This window comes from Polypterus senegalus, chromosome 2 (genome assembly GCF_016835505.1).
Source record: "Polypterus senegalus isolate Bchr_013 chromosome 2, ASM1683550v1, whole genome shotgun sequence".
Classification (NCBI taxonomy): Eukaryota; Metazoa; Chordata; class Cladistia; order Polypteriformes; family Polypteridae; genus Polypterus; species Polypterus senegalus.
The window spans coordinates 196,791,328-196,807,978 of record NC_053155.1 but is presented as its reverse complement, the minus strand read 5'-3'; the positions used below and the strand labels follow the sequence as shown (position 1 = coordinate 196,807,978).

Here is a 16,651-nt window from a genome sequence, read left to right as displayed (position 1 = left end):
ATTGCTAGTTCAGAATTGTTTGTAACAAATGCAACTTTGCTTGTAAATGTACCTAGTACAAGAACATCCTGTGCTAAAAGATCAGTGGTCATCTGTCTAGACGTGACTTCTGATCTAAGAGCCTGTGATCTGCACACTTATTGCCACTTGGCAATAAGCTCAATAAAACAGTTGAAGAAATAGCTAGTTACACTTATGAAACACTAATAGCTATTTCTGGTGTTTTGGAAGTGACCAGCAATAATAATATTAATAATAATACATTTTATTTACATAGCACCTTTCCTATGTTCAAAACACTTCACAGTACAGTGGATGCATCTCATCTAAATGAATTCAACTCTCACCTTCAGAGGAACTCTTCCACATCTTTGCTGACATGGAGTCTAATAGGGCTCTGTTCTAAGCCTTAGTAGTTGAGGCAGCTACAATAAATGTAAGCCTACAAGTGTTGAAAGTCGGTGATCTCTGGAACTCTCCATGAGTCATGACATGTCTTGGAGAAATTAAATGTGTAATTAAAATAAATGTAAACTCCATCTCAAATAGTGCTAAAGCTGAGCTTAGTCAAATTAGTATTTTCTATCAGTGCAGCCATTTACAAAGTCACACTTTGCCTTTCATAAAATGTACATGAATCAAATTCCGTCTTCATCCTCCACCACATTCTTCAAATCCAGTCCATCCTATCCTGTTCTGATATTGACTAGCTGTGTTACCCGGGTTAAATTCTTAAGTAATCAATATTAACCTCAGCATTAACATTTGCAGTGCACCATACAATGTTTACATTTCCATTATGTGTCATTTGATATTGGATTTGTAAAATTAGTGTTAATGTTTAAGGTGTGCTATCTGTCTGAATGAGAAAGGCAATGCATTTTATTACTAAAAATGTTTGTGATACACCATTGTTTTGGAATGATTGAGACCTACAAACTGTATGAACATGCAGACCGACACAAAGACACTTAACCTTTTATTAAGGTTGAAAAGCTTGCTCACAGCAACTAGTGATAGTCATTTCGTTCATTCTGAATAACTCTTTTCAGTGAATCATCGATTCATAAACCTGAATGAATTGGTTCAGTGGAGCTCAAAAGGACTAATGTTAGTCCTGTACAACATCGTTATTGTCATTCGTTTCGCTGCCTGCTGGTGAATGTGAAAGTCTCAACTCATTTGATTTGTGAATGAGTCACTACTGAGAATTAGTCTACTGTGTCATTACGAGTTGCACAATTCCCATTTACTTGTGATTTTGTAATGCAACATTTTATTTTAAATATGCATCTTAAGTGTATTATCATGCTTTGTGTACAAAAACAATGCAATGGCATATGAATTATCATGTTAAATATAGTTAGTTACATAGCCATGCTTTCGTCATCTTCGCTGCTGTGTCCGTAACTATTACAAAGCTTCCTCCACTTCTGTCTATCCCGTGTCACTTCCCACAGGTTTGTACCCCTTACTCCTCTGTCTCTTGCTTCCTCTATCACCATACCAACCACCTATTTCTTGGCCTTCTTGCTCTCCTTCTTCCTACAAGAAATAATTTTTCCACTCTTCCTGCTGTCCTTGAGTCGTCCATACTTGTCCTGCCCATCTTTTCATTCTTGATACATCTATTTTGCTCAGCTCTGCCTCATACATCCTTGGTCAAACACGGCTATTTATTTGTATATTTAATAATTAATTATAAATTATCAAGCAATCATTTTCATATATCATTTTTTATATTAATATACATTATGTACATATATACTGTATATGAAACTACTGTATAAATTATTCAATTATGTTTTGTGATGCGATCAGAGTGGAACAATAGAACTACAGCATAAGCAATTCTTAAAAATTAATCAAATGAATCAAAAGAATCAATTCACTGAGGCGGGTAATTCATAAAAATCAATTTAGTAAACTGAATTGAAATTGCCATTACTAACAAAAACTACTCACAACACTGCCTCCTAATCTCTTACTGCTTGCAGTGGCCTTGTGGCATCAAATATAGAAAAAGAAATATTAACAGAAAATGGCAGCTAAAACACTGTTAGCAACATCCCTGCATTGTGCCATTAAGTGAAAATCATCAATATGTAAATAAATCAATTGCTAGACATATAAGAAGGTTAAACATATTAAGATCTTCTTAAAGCTTTATTCAGGAAAATTTGTTCAGGAGTAGACTCTTGATTTATTTTGCATAGATTCTTATAAGCTAAACAGATCATTAACAAATTTGTTCACATCATTTAATGGACCCTTGACTGCAGCAATTAAAAGATTTTCCCTCTGTGACTTACTATTTGCAGTTGTTCTGTAAGATGTTTTGTTGAAAAGCATTGCTTTTTCTAGTTTATTTGGGTACTGTTGTTGTCTCTTTGTTCCTGTATGTTGTTTCAACTACACAGTCCCGTGCAAAGGTCTATCTACTCTAATTTTTACACTATTTACCTTATTTCAGGCACGCACAGCAATTATTTTGATTTGTCTTTGTAATGGACAAATGCTGGATGTTAGTTTGGAAGAGTTAAGAGTTAAGATGCACTATAAGTAGTGATGAGCGAAATGATCAGAGAAAAACTGAATGTACAGCAAAACATGGTGTTTCGCTTCACAACAAAAATCCATGCCATTTACACAAGAGGAAGATGTCTAGTCTTGCAAACTTTAATTCTTCCATTTAGTATTTAAATAAAGATCTGTAATGAAAAAACAGTGTAATTTCCTATTGCATGTAGACATTTTGTTGAGCCCCCAGATATGTTCTGGTTGTGCAGATCCTCACTTTGCCAAATATGATGACAATCTTGGCGATCACAATCCTAAACATTCATCAGAGTGAGAAAACAAACTTGAAGCTCTGTGCCGTTTGGAGAATGTATATCCTCAACCCCTTCTGCAAGAATCAAGTAACAGGAAAGGGCCATACACATTTAAAATTAAAGGCGCCACAGTAGTTCTTCAGAGCGATGTCAGAGGGGAACCATTTTTGGTTCCCAAAAGACCCATCCACATGAATGTTCCAGAAAGAACTTTTATTTATTTAGATCTTTAACAGCCTCCACAAAGTAAATAACCATGAATCATTGGTAACAGATTTGTGAAATACCAGTGGATCATTATTTTAAAAGAACTCTTCCTGCATACAGTAACAGGGTAAGTTCAGCTTTTTATAATCTGTTAGTGTCCTGCTAGGTAGCCTACTATACATTAAAGTTTTTCCACACATTAATTAGTTTTTCAAACCCCAAAGAACAAGCTTCGTATATAAAGAACCCATCACAGAATGAAATGGTGCTTGGTCAAGCAATAGTTCTATGAGAAACCACACAACTCAGTAAAGAACCATAAAATGCCATTAAAGAACACTTATTTTTAAGAGTTTAGATAGGTAACGGCAGCAGGGGGGGAAGTTGTGATTTAGTTGAAATCCTGTTTTGTAAGATTTTCCTGTGAAGGAAATACAATAATGTGCACAATGGTGTGTTTTAGTGTGTCTTCATATGGAAAATGTGTGGCATATTGCACTTAAAAAATACACTGTACTCCTCCACAATGATATGAATGAGAGGCATAAGCAGAATTGATTTTACTGGTGTATGACAGATTACATACATTCATTAGCTGCAGAAAAGTACACAAAACAAAGCCTTAGGGGGCAACATCCCTTGTTTTCCACTTCAAAAAAACTTTCAAGCTCCCAAAAAACTCTGTGTAGTGAGTTTCGTGTTTCACAGTTGCAAAATCACCAGTGAAAAGAATTTTAGTGTCCGCTACATGAAACTATATGCAAATTTAAACCTGTCTGTTTTGCTCCCCACTAGTTATAAAGGATGTTTATTTTCAGATTAAGAAGCTTCTTACTATGTAAGTCATGCATATAGCTTTTTAACTCTCCTTTTACAGTATATGGCAAGGGAACATTCATATGCCCAGTGAACCACTGCTACACTGCTTTCTTTCTTAGGAACATCTGCATATTCCATATTTGTTACTGTATTATGATCTGTGTTAGTCAAGCTATTCAGTTTAGGGAACTTTATAAGAGAAGTTGCTGGAATGAAATAAGTGTGAGTGCACCTGGCTTTGTAGAATGTATAAGAAACGTGTCAAACAAATTTAAAATATGGAATTACAAGAGGAAACCTGAAAAGCCATAGGAAACGCATGTGGACACAAGGAGAACATAAAAAACACTTACTGATCTCGTTACTGTGAGGCAACAGTGCTACCACTGTGCTACGGTGCTGACTAAGTAAATATTAAAGCAAAAAAAAAAGACCAACAAGACTTACTAAATTCCAGAAAGAGAAATGAAAGTTGTGATGAGGCAAGCTGAAGTTTCAGCAAAAAAACTGTTTATTTAAATGGCCTCCTTAGATTACATGTGAAGGTCATATTATGGATCTACATCACGGGTGGGCAGATTCAGTCCTGGAGGGCCACAGTGGTTGCAGGTTTTTGATCCAACCCAGTTGCTTAATTAAAAAACAATCCTTGTCAATTATTTAATTTCATGGCTTGTTAGTGATTTAACTCTGCCATGTTAGGTTATTCTCATATCCTAGATTTTTTTCCTTTCTAAGGATATCATTCAAATGATTTGAAGTCTAAAACAGATGAGTTATTCTCAGTGCTTCACTTTTTTCTCTTCACTTTCCTTCCAGGTATTTAATTAAACCTAATAGTGTGTGATAAATACACACAGGTGTAAATGGAAACAAGCTAAATGGAGAAATGCTGGTTTCTTTTGTCATTTGCATCTTATTGCTAATAAGGAGCAATTAAAAACCAAGACTACAGCTGTTTAAGAATAAAATAAGCAATAAGCGTTCAAAATCTTAATGAGCGAGACCACTAAAGTGAAGCAGAAGTGTTACTTAAGCAATAAGTGCTTCTGATTAAACAGTTGGGTTGGAACAAAAACCTGCAGCCACTGCGGCCCTCCAGGACTGAATCTGCCCACCCCTGGCCTACAGGGTTGTGGTTCTCATGTGTACAGTGCACAGTGAAATTCTCACTTGCATGTGCTAATCAATATAACTACCTTACCTCAAAACATTTGTTTTTTAGAATTTAAAAATTTTACCTTTGTATATACCTTTTGTGCATCATTCTTACGCTACAATTTTAAGACAGATGGCAATGTTCCACAATGGAAAATTCAAATCAAAGTGGCTATGAGTGTCATAATGTACTTTATGCTGTAGCACAGATGTTATTTGTATTTTAAAGATGTTCTTACGTCAGATTTAATAGTGGGAATGTGTTTGGTTGCATCCATCATGCCCTGCTGCAATTACTATATTAATAATGGCAGAATTACAATGAATGCAAAACTTATGAGCAAAAAACAAACAAAAGAGTGGGTGAAAATTCACAAAAATGAAAAACTACAATGTAAATATATAATATGAAGAGAAATATGGCAAGTAGCCACATTTCTTCTAGTTCCTTTAAAATGTTATTTTAATATGGAGCTAGTGAAGTCTCCCGACATGCAAAGTATTCATGTGATTTTTCAGACTTCTTTTAGGTATTCCATTAATCATAACAAATTGTCATACATCATTGGTTGCTTTGCCTGAGAAAATTAAAAGAGTACCAGAGTTCAAAAGCCAAAAGTTTACAGTATGGTGGTTAAATATCCATTATTACTGTTTAGAGTCTTAAGAGAAGTGCTTATAACAAATTTGAGAGTTTGATCGAAGAAAGAACATGCAAGCTCTAATGGTAAATGTTAGGGTGCCACAATTAATTCTGTCAACAAAATAATGAAAAAGGGCCACTATTTGTGACAAAGCAATGTTCAAAAAGAAAATCAAGAAAACCGTCAGGCTAAGCAAAGGTCTGGTTCTGGCCAGGGTGGAAGGGGCTGCGTCCTGCAGTGCAGTTTGTTCCAAACTGAACGCCTCCTTCCAGCAGCTATGGATTTTATAGGTGGGGACTGGAAGAGCAGACTCAGTTGCCCTCACTGGGTGTCATCTCTGTACTGCGGAGGGAACAAAAGATGAGAAGGTTAGTGAGAGCGTCCCCTCTCAACCTGGGGTTGTAGAAGAACCTGGAGGATGATCCACAGACGTGCATGTGTGACAATAGGAAAAGTAAAGACAAAGATACAGAAATATACATAATTATGATAAAATAAACACAGAGAGGGGGTAAATCTCAATACAAATAAAGAAAGGGAAAACAACAAAAATTCACAGCAGGTAACTAAAACCTTGGAATGGTACATCCACATCACACAACACTAGTTTCTCATCTTCCATCTCTCTTAATCTCTCCTAAACTCTGTCCTGCCACAAGCTTAGCTTTTGTCCCACTCCACTCTCAACTCTGCTGTCAACTGCCCTAGGCAAGGAATTGGCTTTGAACAACCTCTTAAGAGTCACTTTTCCACCAAGCCGTAGAATCAAGTGAGAGGTCATTTGCTGCAGAGACTCCTGGATACAACACCTTCTATCAACTTCTGGTGTCTGTGCACATGTAAGTCTTCCATTGCTCCTAAAGGTGACTGATGTAATTCCTGGGAATTCCCGGGCTGCTAGCACTATCAGCCAGCAGAAAGGAGGTGTTGTACTTGTGGCATTTCCTCCTAGATGTCTCTTCATAAGGAGTGGAACAAGCATTGCTATGAGTAGCTGGGTTGCCTGTCCCCTAGTATCCTGGAAGTTGCGTTACATGCTTCCCTTCAGGCTCCTTTATCTTTCTTCCAATTCTTTACATATACATACACATACTACATATTTATATATTTGTACATATACATAACTACTCCCTGTTGGTCCATGCCATTCCTTCAGTATGTCTCTTTGTTACACTCTCTCACCTGGATACCGTTAGCCATTATAATGGTACCCTTTCTCCTTGCAACCGCTCGTCAGTTGGGCACCACTTCACACTAACTGTAAATATGCCAAGACAGCAGTTTTCCTTTACATGAACTGACAGCCAGTCTCCTCCAGATACACAACACTTACTCTAGTAGTTAAGATATTCACTGCTAACTTATCTGCACTTGTACTATAGATTGAGAGAAAAAAAGAAATTGCATTAACCACGGGAGACAAATAAAAGAGCTAGGACTGCAATTATAGTTGGTTTGCATTCTCTGGTTTTTCTTTTTTACAAGTGAAATTTGCAACCCATTCTGAGAAGAAGTGGAATATTGTATTGTCTAGACAACATGCAATATTATTTTCAGAAGTCAGTGTACTAAAAATATACAGTATATTACATTACTCATCCATAGTGGAATGAATGGTCTTAATGGTACATTCTTTTTCTCTGAGGACTTCTTAAATGCTCATCATTTATAACTCTAGCTCTACTGGCAAAATCATTATAAGAACGCAATTTTACCAGCGAAGGGAGATTTTGTTTCTAATTTGAATACTAAAGTAAAATTTCATCTAATTCATTCACCACTACTTGGATGCAAAGAAACATTGAAAATATGTTTCATTTTTATATTACTAATGGCATTGTCATAAAGTCAAATTATGTATAAAAAATATAAATGCACAAGGAAAGAGAAGCTGTGGCGCACAAAAAAAAGTCCCCGCTCATGAACTCAGTCCTTATTACTAAACATATGGGAGAATTTTGCATAATTTTAATATTTTACATTTACATATGGATAATAAAGTAAAACAAATAGTTGGCTGTTGTTGTACAACCTGCAGAAAATATTTGAGAAGTCATTTGTTTATTGCAAAAAAATCATTTCTGGGAATCAAGCCACCTCCTGCTTGTGTATTAATGTATTACATTTCTCGGCTGCACAATAAAATACTGCACTTCGAATTCACACTGGGACAATGATGTATCTGCTCCATACTGGACACATCACCCATTTATCATCTAACTTTCCTCATTCTAAATGACCACTGAAGAATCTCTTTTTCCTATTGCTACACTGCATTCTTTGGAGTTTATGAAACTAGGAAAATGAATGTTTCCTTTCCTAAAGTTAGACAAACTGGTGATTTTTAACGGTTGTCACCAAATCTCTTACCTTCCTCCAGTTTCAAAAGTGACACCTGGCTGTCATTTCATAGATCAGTATTCAAATGGCCATGGAATATATTGCATTTATGTATTATTTCGTTAACCATGAAGGTTCCAAGTGACTTGGAAATGCTATGAGTAGAGCTAGTGACTGGCTAGCTGGAAGCCGATTTTGCTGTCAAGTAAAAAGTCAGACACTAATGCCTGACATTTGTGTAAAATCCAAAGTGAATAAATCTGCCTGAAAACAGGAAACATTTTTTTACTTGCTGGACCAAAGTCCTGGGATAAGTCTGACGTGAAAGGAAATGTAAAAAAAGGAGAAAAACTGTAATAAAATCAGCAAATACCATTAAATATTATTTTTCCATCATGTAGTATGATAAATGCTGGAAACCTGGCATGTGCCTTGCTGGTTGTTTTTCTTTCTAATATGAAAGAGTTTATAGCAGGTACCATTTTGATACAATCTCATTTATCAGTCACTAATGACTAATAAAGTCAGGTATTAGTTTGCAGGGTAAAGAGTTATTACACTTTCCAGTTGTGACTGTATTCATTTTTTAAGTTGGAATACTTAAAGAGTTTGAAAATCCAGTTCTATTATATACAGCATAATGCAAATTTTCTCATGCATGTTCTCCATGAAACTCGTTAATTGTGCCTTTTGTATTTCTGTAGTATTTTCTCCATACGTTATACTTTATTACTTTTCAATCCTTTGAATTTGAGGAATGAGTTCATATATTTGGGTGAGTCATACTTTACCTCCTGGCCCTGAATTGAGCAAGTGGTTCATGAAAATCCACAGATGAATCAACAAAAAAAGGTGTTTACCTTCCTTGCCAAATGTAAAACACTTCATTAAATGCTCATTCTTTCAATTTCCAAATCTGGTTATGTCGATTCAAGTTGGTACGTAGATTGACCTTGCAACATCAGCATTGGGCACAAGGAAGGACTGGAAATCGAGGGCAATCGACTTAAAGTACCAAAACCCAGTGATAATCCAAATGGATGAAGAAAGAAGGTGGAAATGTCACATAAAAAGTGACTGGGCAAGAATTTGAACTCAGTATGGTGAAGCTGGGAGACAGCAGGGCCAAATCCTACACTACTGTATTCCCCTAATCAAACATTATTTATTCAGAATTAATGTTTAACTTTTGTTCTTTGTACATGTTCAAATAAAGAATACAACAACCTAAGAATATTGCCACTATGCTTTTAAAATACTGGACATCTAGCATGTTCTAGTTTCACAGTCATGGCCTTAAGTGGTCATTCACTGTATACCACTTCAAAAGCTATGCTATAATCAACTAATATTTACTCAGTTCATTCTATAAACAACTAATATTAATTCAGTTAATAATCTGCTATCGTCATACATATGCGGTATGTTTTCCCATATTTTAAATTCAGTTCAGCATTGGGAAAATTTATTTGTGGCTCCATCAACCACATCAAAGTTCTCATTCCAGTGCGATCACTAACCTTCAACTAATCAAATTTATAGGCAACCTTTGACCTCAGAAAGCAGGGACTGGTAGCATAAAGGCACACAATGTCACATCCTTTGATAAGCAGGAATTTTAATGATGATATATGTATTCCTCTCCTATTAATTATCCATCCATCCATCCATTATCCAACCCGCTACATCCTAATCACAGGGTCAGGGGGGTCTGCTGGAGCCAATCTCAGCCAACACCGGGCACAAGGCAGGAAACAAACCCCAGGCAGGGCGCCATCTCACAGCACGGCATCCTATTAATTAGGTTATGTTATATTGATTGAAGTATTCTCTTAGTTATATTAAAATGTCTGTCTCTGTTTTATTAGTGCATAGTCAGTGGGAGGTTCTATTATAACCCCTACAAGCTAAATTAGAAATGGAATTTTCTAATTATTTCTTGTCCCTCTGCCTACAGACTAGTTCAGTTTATGACCTGTCTTGCAGTTGATAAGGCATGGAGGGCAAGTTTAACATGAGAAAGTTTTTTTGTTCTTTATATCACCTTATACAACTTCTTGTATTAGGAATTTCTTAGTTTTTGCATACCCCTTAGGATCAAAGCATAGGGTCAACCATTATGCAGTGGCCCTGGAGCAATTGCAGGTTAAAAGCCTTGCTGAAGGGCCCAGCAGAGTAGGATCTGTTTTGGCAGTAATGGGGATTTAAACCAGCAGCCATTCAGATACTGGCGCAGATCCTTAGCCTCAGAGCCACCAGTCCAGTTCAGATTGTACTGAAACAGAGAAGAAACTTTTTTTTTCTGTTTTGCCTTTTATTATGCGTGTGTAATAACTTCTTTCTGAATTTTCGAGATTTCTTCCTTTTTAAATCTTCACTAAACGTTTGAAATAAACCTTTTGGAATGAGAAATTTCTTTGTTACATATTTGACTCATGCTGGATCCTACCTTGCCAACTCAGTAGCTGATCGATTTTGGGAACCTGGAAAAGACTCAGCTACAGATTTTTTCCCCTCAAATAACAGATTTTGCATCCATTTAAAGCTGATTATTACAGCAACTATGACACAGTTTCAGAAACAATTGAATCTCAATGTTCCACCTTTATACTTTGGGTGTAGATACTTTACCTGTCAAGTTTGAAAATATTTAAGATTTAATGTCTGTTGTCCTATGTGTACCCTGAGGATTTGTCTTACACCTTCCTTGAAATCCTTGTGTGTCTCAGCTTTTCTTGCCTAGTGATTCCTCTCTCAGTCACATTCCCTTAAAGCTTCCTTCTCAGTCTCTGTCAAGTTGAGGTGCCTTGCTTGTCTCCTGTCCACTTTTTGACTGCCACCAATTATATGTGAATAGATTACTTACTGTAAAAACACCATTTGTATTTTTATAGATACTGCCTGTCTCTGTAGGCGACACAGAGTTGCACCTCATTAGTGTTTAGTGACCCAACATCACTTGGTACGATATTCCCTTTATTGTCATTGAAATGTTCTATTTTAACTCCTTATTTGTAAAAATAAATAACAAAACACAATCAGTAAGCAGTAAGTCAAACCCATTTCCAGTGAGAGTTGGACTCCGCTAGGGCTGCCCTTTGTCACCGATTCTGTTCATAACTTTTATGGACATAATTTCTAGGCACAGCCAAGGTGTTGAGGGGGGTCTGATTTGGTGGATTGGGTCACTGAGTTTTGCAGATGATGTTGTCCTGTTTGCTTCATCAGGCCGTGATCTTCAGCTCTCTCTGAATCGGATCGTAGGTGAGTGTGAAGCGGCTGGGATGAGAATCAGCACCTCCAAATCCAAGAGCATGGTCCTCAGCCGGAAAAGGGTGGAGTGCCTTCTCAGGGTTGGGGGTGAGATCCTGCCTCAAGTGGAGGAGTTCAAGTATCTCGTGGTCGTGTTCACGAATGAGGGAAGAATTGAGTGTGAGATCGAGAGGCGGATTGGTGTGGCGTCCGCAGTGATGCAGGCTCTGCGTCGGTCTGTTGTGGTGAAAAAGGAGCTGAGCCATAAGGTGAAGCTCTCAATTTACTAGTCGATCTACGTTCCTACCCTCACCTATGGTCATGAGCTATGGGTAGTGACCGAAAGAACAAGATCACGAATACAAGCGGCTGAAATGAGTTTCCTCCGCAGGGTGTCCCTTAAAGATAGGGTGAGGAGCTCAGTCATCCGGGAGGGGTTCAGAGTAGAGCCGCTGCTCCTCCGCATCGAGAGGAGGCAGATGAGGTGGCTCGGGCATCTGATCAGGACACATCCTGGACGCCTCCCTGGTGAGGTGTTCCGGGCACGTCCAACCGGGAGGAGGCCCCGGGGAAGACCCAGGACACGCTGGAGGGACTATGTTTCCCAGCTGGCTTGGGAACACCTTGGGATTCCCCTGGAAGAGCTAGAAGAAGTGGCCAGGGAGAGGGAAGTCTGGGCATCTCCGCTCAAGCTGCTGCCCCCGCAACCCAATCTCAGATAAGCGGAAGAGGATGGATGGGTGGGTGAAACACAATCAGAAATTGAATTTCACACTCCTAAAGTATTGTGCTATTAACCCTACCACTGAGCCACAAAGTTAAACTGACCAATCAGGTTGCTCCCACTCACACACACACAAACAGTAGCAGTACAACAAAATAACTAACTTGTTTAATGTAATTTAAAAAGCATAACCAGCCACTGCTTAATTTCATATTAATGCTAAAAGGACAAAAAGACAAGCATTGTTAATAAAATATAAATGAAATTAGAATGTTTGAAATGAAATGGAGAAAAGTAAAGTAAAGTCAATTTGTTGCCATCAAAACAAGGCAACATATGTAGTTTTATTATTATTATTACACCAAAAGCAATACTTTTTGTTGTTATATTGCAAACTGATCCATTTTGTTCAAGTTAATATCAGGCATAAGTGATGAACTGCAATGCTGTACAAATTAAATTTTTTTCTTTATTACTCACTACTCAGCGTAAAATGGAAGTATTACTATGTTAATCTGTTGAGAGACTGGAAATCGAAAGTGTCATAATATATCACATTTTTCATTGAAGTAGTTATATACAGTATTTTTGACAGGGACAGTATTACATGTTGTAGGTGGCAAGGTGGACAGGCTGGCAACCTGACCAGAAGGGAGGGTGGTTCCTTACTTGGATGGGAGGCCATAAGAGAAGGATATGGATGGACAGGCGCCCAACAAGGGCAGTTGTGGATACCTTTGCTGTACGGGACGATATAATAGAAGTACAGGGAATGACTGTCTCTTGGGGCCAGTACGGCAGACAGCAGCATCCCTCAGGTAGAGCTCCTGACAGTGACTCACCAGGATGAGGTTGAGTGGCTTCTTTTATGTCAGTCCCAGGATTTCTTCCAGCAGCACATTATTACACTCTGGGAGCAGGTGGAACCTCCTTAAAATACTCTCTCGAAAGCACCATATTCAAACATAAAACAGAGAAACATTCTGTACAACTTCAATTACAGAGACATTTAATGTTTCAAAATTATCTTGTGACTAGCAAAATACCTGTGCTTCATAGCGGAGAAGTAGTGTATTAAAGAAGTTATGAAAAAGAAAAAGAAACATTTTAAAAATAATGTAACATGATTGTCAATGTAATTGTTTTATGACTGTTATGAGCGTTGCTGTCATCAATGATTTGATTATCATTATTTGTTTCAATCAGGTTCGTCTTTGGAGGATGTGTTGTGTTCAAGTTACATTCCGTGTTTGTCTAGTCTATCCCTGACCATCTCATCTTCTTTGTCAACCGTTGTAAAGATAACATGTTTCATTCATCGAAGTGATCACTACCCAAATCGGTACTCGTGAATCTAAGATGTTCAACAGGCATTCCTGGTATTAAGTTGTGGATTTGCCTGCGAATATTTAGCGCCAGCGTGTCTATGAACGTAAAAATGTTTCTCTCGCACTTTTGCTGAGTTTGTGCCAAACACTATTCTATCCCTGATCATCTCATTTTCGTTTGCATAAGCACAGTCCTTCACCAGCAATTTTAACTCTGTTACAAAGTGATCAAAAGTCTCGTTTATACCCTTTGTCCTCTAATTAAACTTGTATCTCGCGAATATCGTATTCGTCTTAGGCATGACAAATGCCAGCAGCAGCATGTCTATGAACTTAATTTAAAGTTAAGCTTTACACCTTGCTTTCCTATTCGTTTGCATAAGCACAGTCTTTCACCAGCAATTTTAACTCTGTTACAGCAATTTTAACTCCGTTACAAAGTGATCAAAAGTCTCGTTTATACCCTGTTTTCTCATTAAACTTGTATCTCACGAATATCGTATTCGTTGTAGGCATGACAAACACCAGCAGCAGCCTGTCTATGAACTTAATTTGAACTTTAGGTTTACACCGTGCTTTGTTTCTGCAGTAGCTGCACTTATGAATAAGCTTGTATGCGTCACTCACTTCTTATTCTTTTGCTGGATTCTCAATTGTGTAATGCATTTTTTGTTCAGCACTCTTTGGAGCGCTTGCTTGTTCTCTGCGTACTGTGTTCACAGTCAGTTCACGTGAGCCGCTCGAGTACATGCATCTAAGGTTTTCAGCTGTGCTTGTGCTATTTCGTGCAATCTTGCGATGTCCACGGCTTTATTTAATGTTCGCTAAGACTTAAAAGTTTCTCTCGCACTTTCGCTGAGTTTGTGCCAAACACTAGTCTATTCCTAACCATCTCCTCTTTGCTTGCATAAGCACAGACCTTCACCCGCAAATATTTAGCGGCAGCGTGTCTATTGGATTGCTGCTGACAGACGGCCTTATATGGGCAGGCACTCAATTACATGGGAGGCGTGACGATGAGGGACGCAACTCCGCCACACACGGCGACCAAGCTGCAGGCTATGGCCATATATATGTACGTAAGTAGGTTCCAGTTATGACCGTTACACGTAGAATTTCGAAATGAAACCTGCCTAACTTTTGTAAGTAAGCTGTAAGGAATTAGCCTGACTAATTTCAGCCTTCTACCTACAGTACATGGGAAGTTTGAGAATTATTGGTGAGTCAGTCAGTCAGTCAGTGAAGGCTTTGGCTTTTATTAGTATAGATACTGTATATACTTGGATATTTTATAGAAATATAAAATAAAAAAAAATAACAAAAAGTAAAAAATAAGTGCAAACCGAGCAAACGCGTACTTAGTAAACACTGCACTAAAAAAGAAAAACATGCGGCTGCCTTATACTCTTAAAAATAAAAGTGCCAGAGTGTTCTTCAAGGCGATGCCATAGGGGAACAGTCTTTTTGGTTTCTAAAAGACCCATCCACATGAAAGTTCCAGAAAAAACATTTATTTATTTAGTTATCCATAACAGTACAGTAAATAATGTATAGTTGGTAAAGGATTTGTGAAATACGAATGGGTCATGATTTTAAATGTACTCTTGGTCAATACTGTGAAAGAATAAACAGAAAGATCAAAAAGTTTTAGGGCACTAAAATGATCTCCTTATATTAGGATGGAAACATAAATTGAAAAAAGAACAAAACAAGTCTTCTTTAGACAGTTGCTGTTGTGCTGTCCCGAGATGGCAGTATAAATAGGACATTCATAGGAAGAGTTGGGTTTGGTAGACCGGATTCCTCGAGTGATATCACTGGGGTCAAATCTGTCAATCATTCTTTCTGTAGTGGGAGGTAGAAGAGAGGCATTAGATCACAGCGCCAGTCCCTGGTTTGGAAGGCAATTACTATCAAGTGAGCCCTGACGTTGTCTCCTAATCACACGTGTGTGACAATACATAGAGTAACTCAGGTTACATCCAGATTTTCTTAATCTCGTAGTGTCCTGCTAGGTAGACTACCCTACATTAATTTTTTTTAGATTTTTTACATATTAGGGAGTTATCCAAAGCACAAAAAAAACAGCTTCATATGCAAAGAATCTTTCCCTGAATGAAATGGTGCTTGGTCAAACAATAGTTCTACGAGGAACCACACAACGCAATAGAGAACCATAAAGTGCCATTATGGAAATTTTATTTTTAAGAGTGTACCTGCACATTATGATAATTCAATATTTCATTGCTACTATAATACATTGGCAAAGCACCACAGTGAACTGCTGTTCACCATGGTCTTTCAGAGAAAACAGTTTCAACATAGACTTTAACTCTCCAATGGATAATGTAAGCTTAAGAAATATGAACTACAATCAACCATAAACCATCCACAAACAACAATTAGCAATCGTACATCAACCGGTGCAATTTTGACATCACTTGAGTTGGAGTCTGGTGTCAATTAAAGCTATTTCAGTCACCATAGGCCTGTTTGCCCTCAGTTTTTAACTCTATGATATTGTAAAATGTTATTGACAGATGTTTATTTTATAAACTCTATTAATACATGTAATTACATTTGATTATTACTGTATTTTATATGACTCATTCTAATAAAATTATTTAATAAACATAAATTGGCACCTGTCTCTTTAATGAAGTACAGTAAATCAAAACAGTTCAAAACAGTTAACTAGCGTGAGTGTAACACTAGGTGGAGTGGTGGCTCTGTCACTAAGGATCTATAAGGTTGCCTGTTCAAATCCCCTATCTGCCAGAAGGAATCCTACTCTGTTGGGCCCTTAAGCAAGACCCTTAACGTAAAGATGGTTCCAGGGACACTGTACAATAGCTGACCCCATGCTCTGATCTCCAAAGGTCATGTGTAAAGACAATTTAAAACTCATTTTACATGATATATAAAGCATGTTCTATGTGTATATTTGTTCTTACTTGTATTATTTTGCTGTTTGTGTCCTCCCTTCATATTTCTTTCTGTTTGCACTTTACTGTGACTTTGAATACTAAATTCTCATAAGAATTGAGTGTGTTCTGTGATCTGGCTGGAATGCATTATGTAACTGATACTACAACTCCATAAGTGGTGCCTCTCCTAATGTTCAACAGAAATTACTCCTGGAACGGACAGTCTTGAAGTCATTTCTCTATATAAGAATTTGAGCTAAGAAGTAAAACTTTAAACATTCACTTCCAATCAAAGTAAGCTCCCCCAAGAAAACCTGATTATGAAAAATAATGTCCACAAATAATGTAAATCTGCCAGAAAACTACACTCAGTAAAGAATTAAAGGATAAGTGCTATATTTCTGAAGTTAAACTTATT

General features: G+C 37.4%; 1 protein-coding gene across 1 annotated transcript in view; it reads left to right on the top strand.

Moving 5' to 3' along the window:
• The window catches only part of LOC120523641 (norrin cystine knot growth factor NDP), a 92,661-nt gene that overhangs the window by 24,969 nt on the left and 51,041 nt on the right, over positions 1-16,651 (top strand). The window lies entirely within an intron of this gene.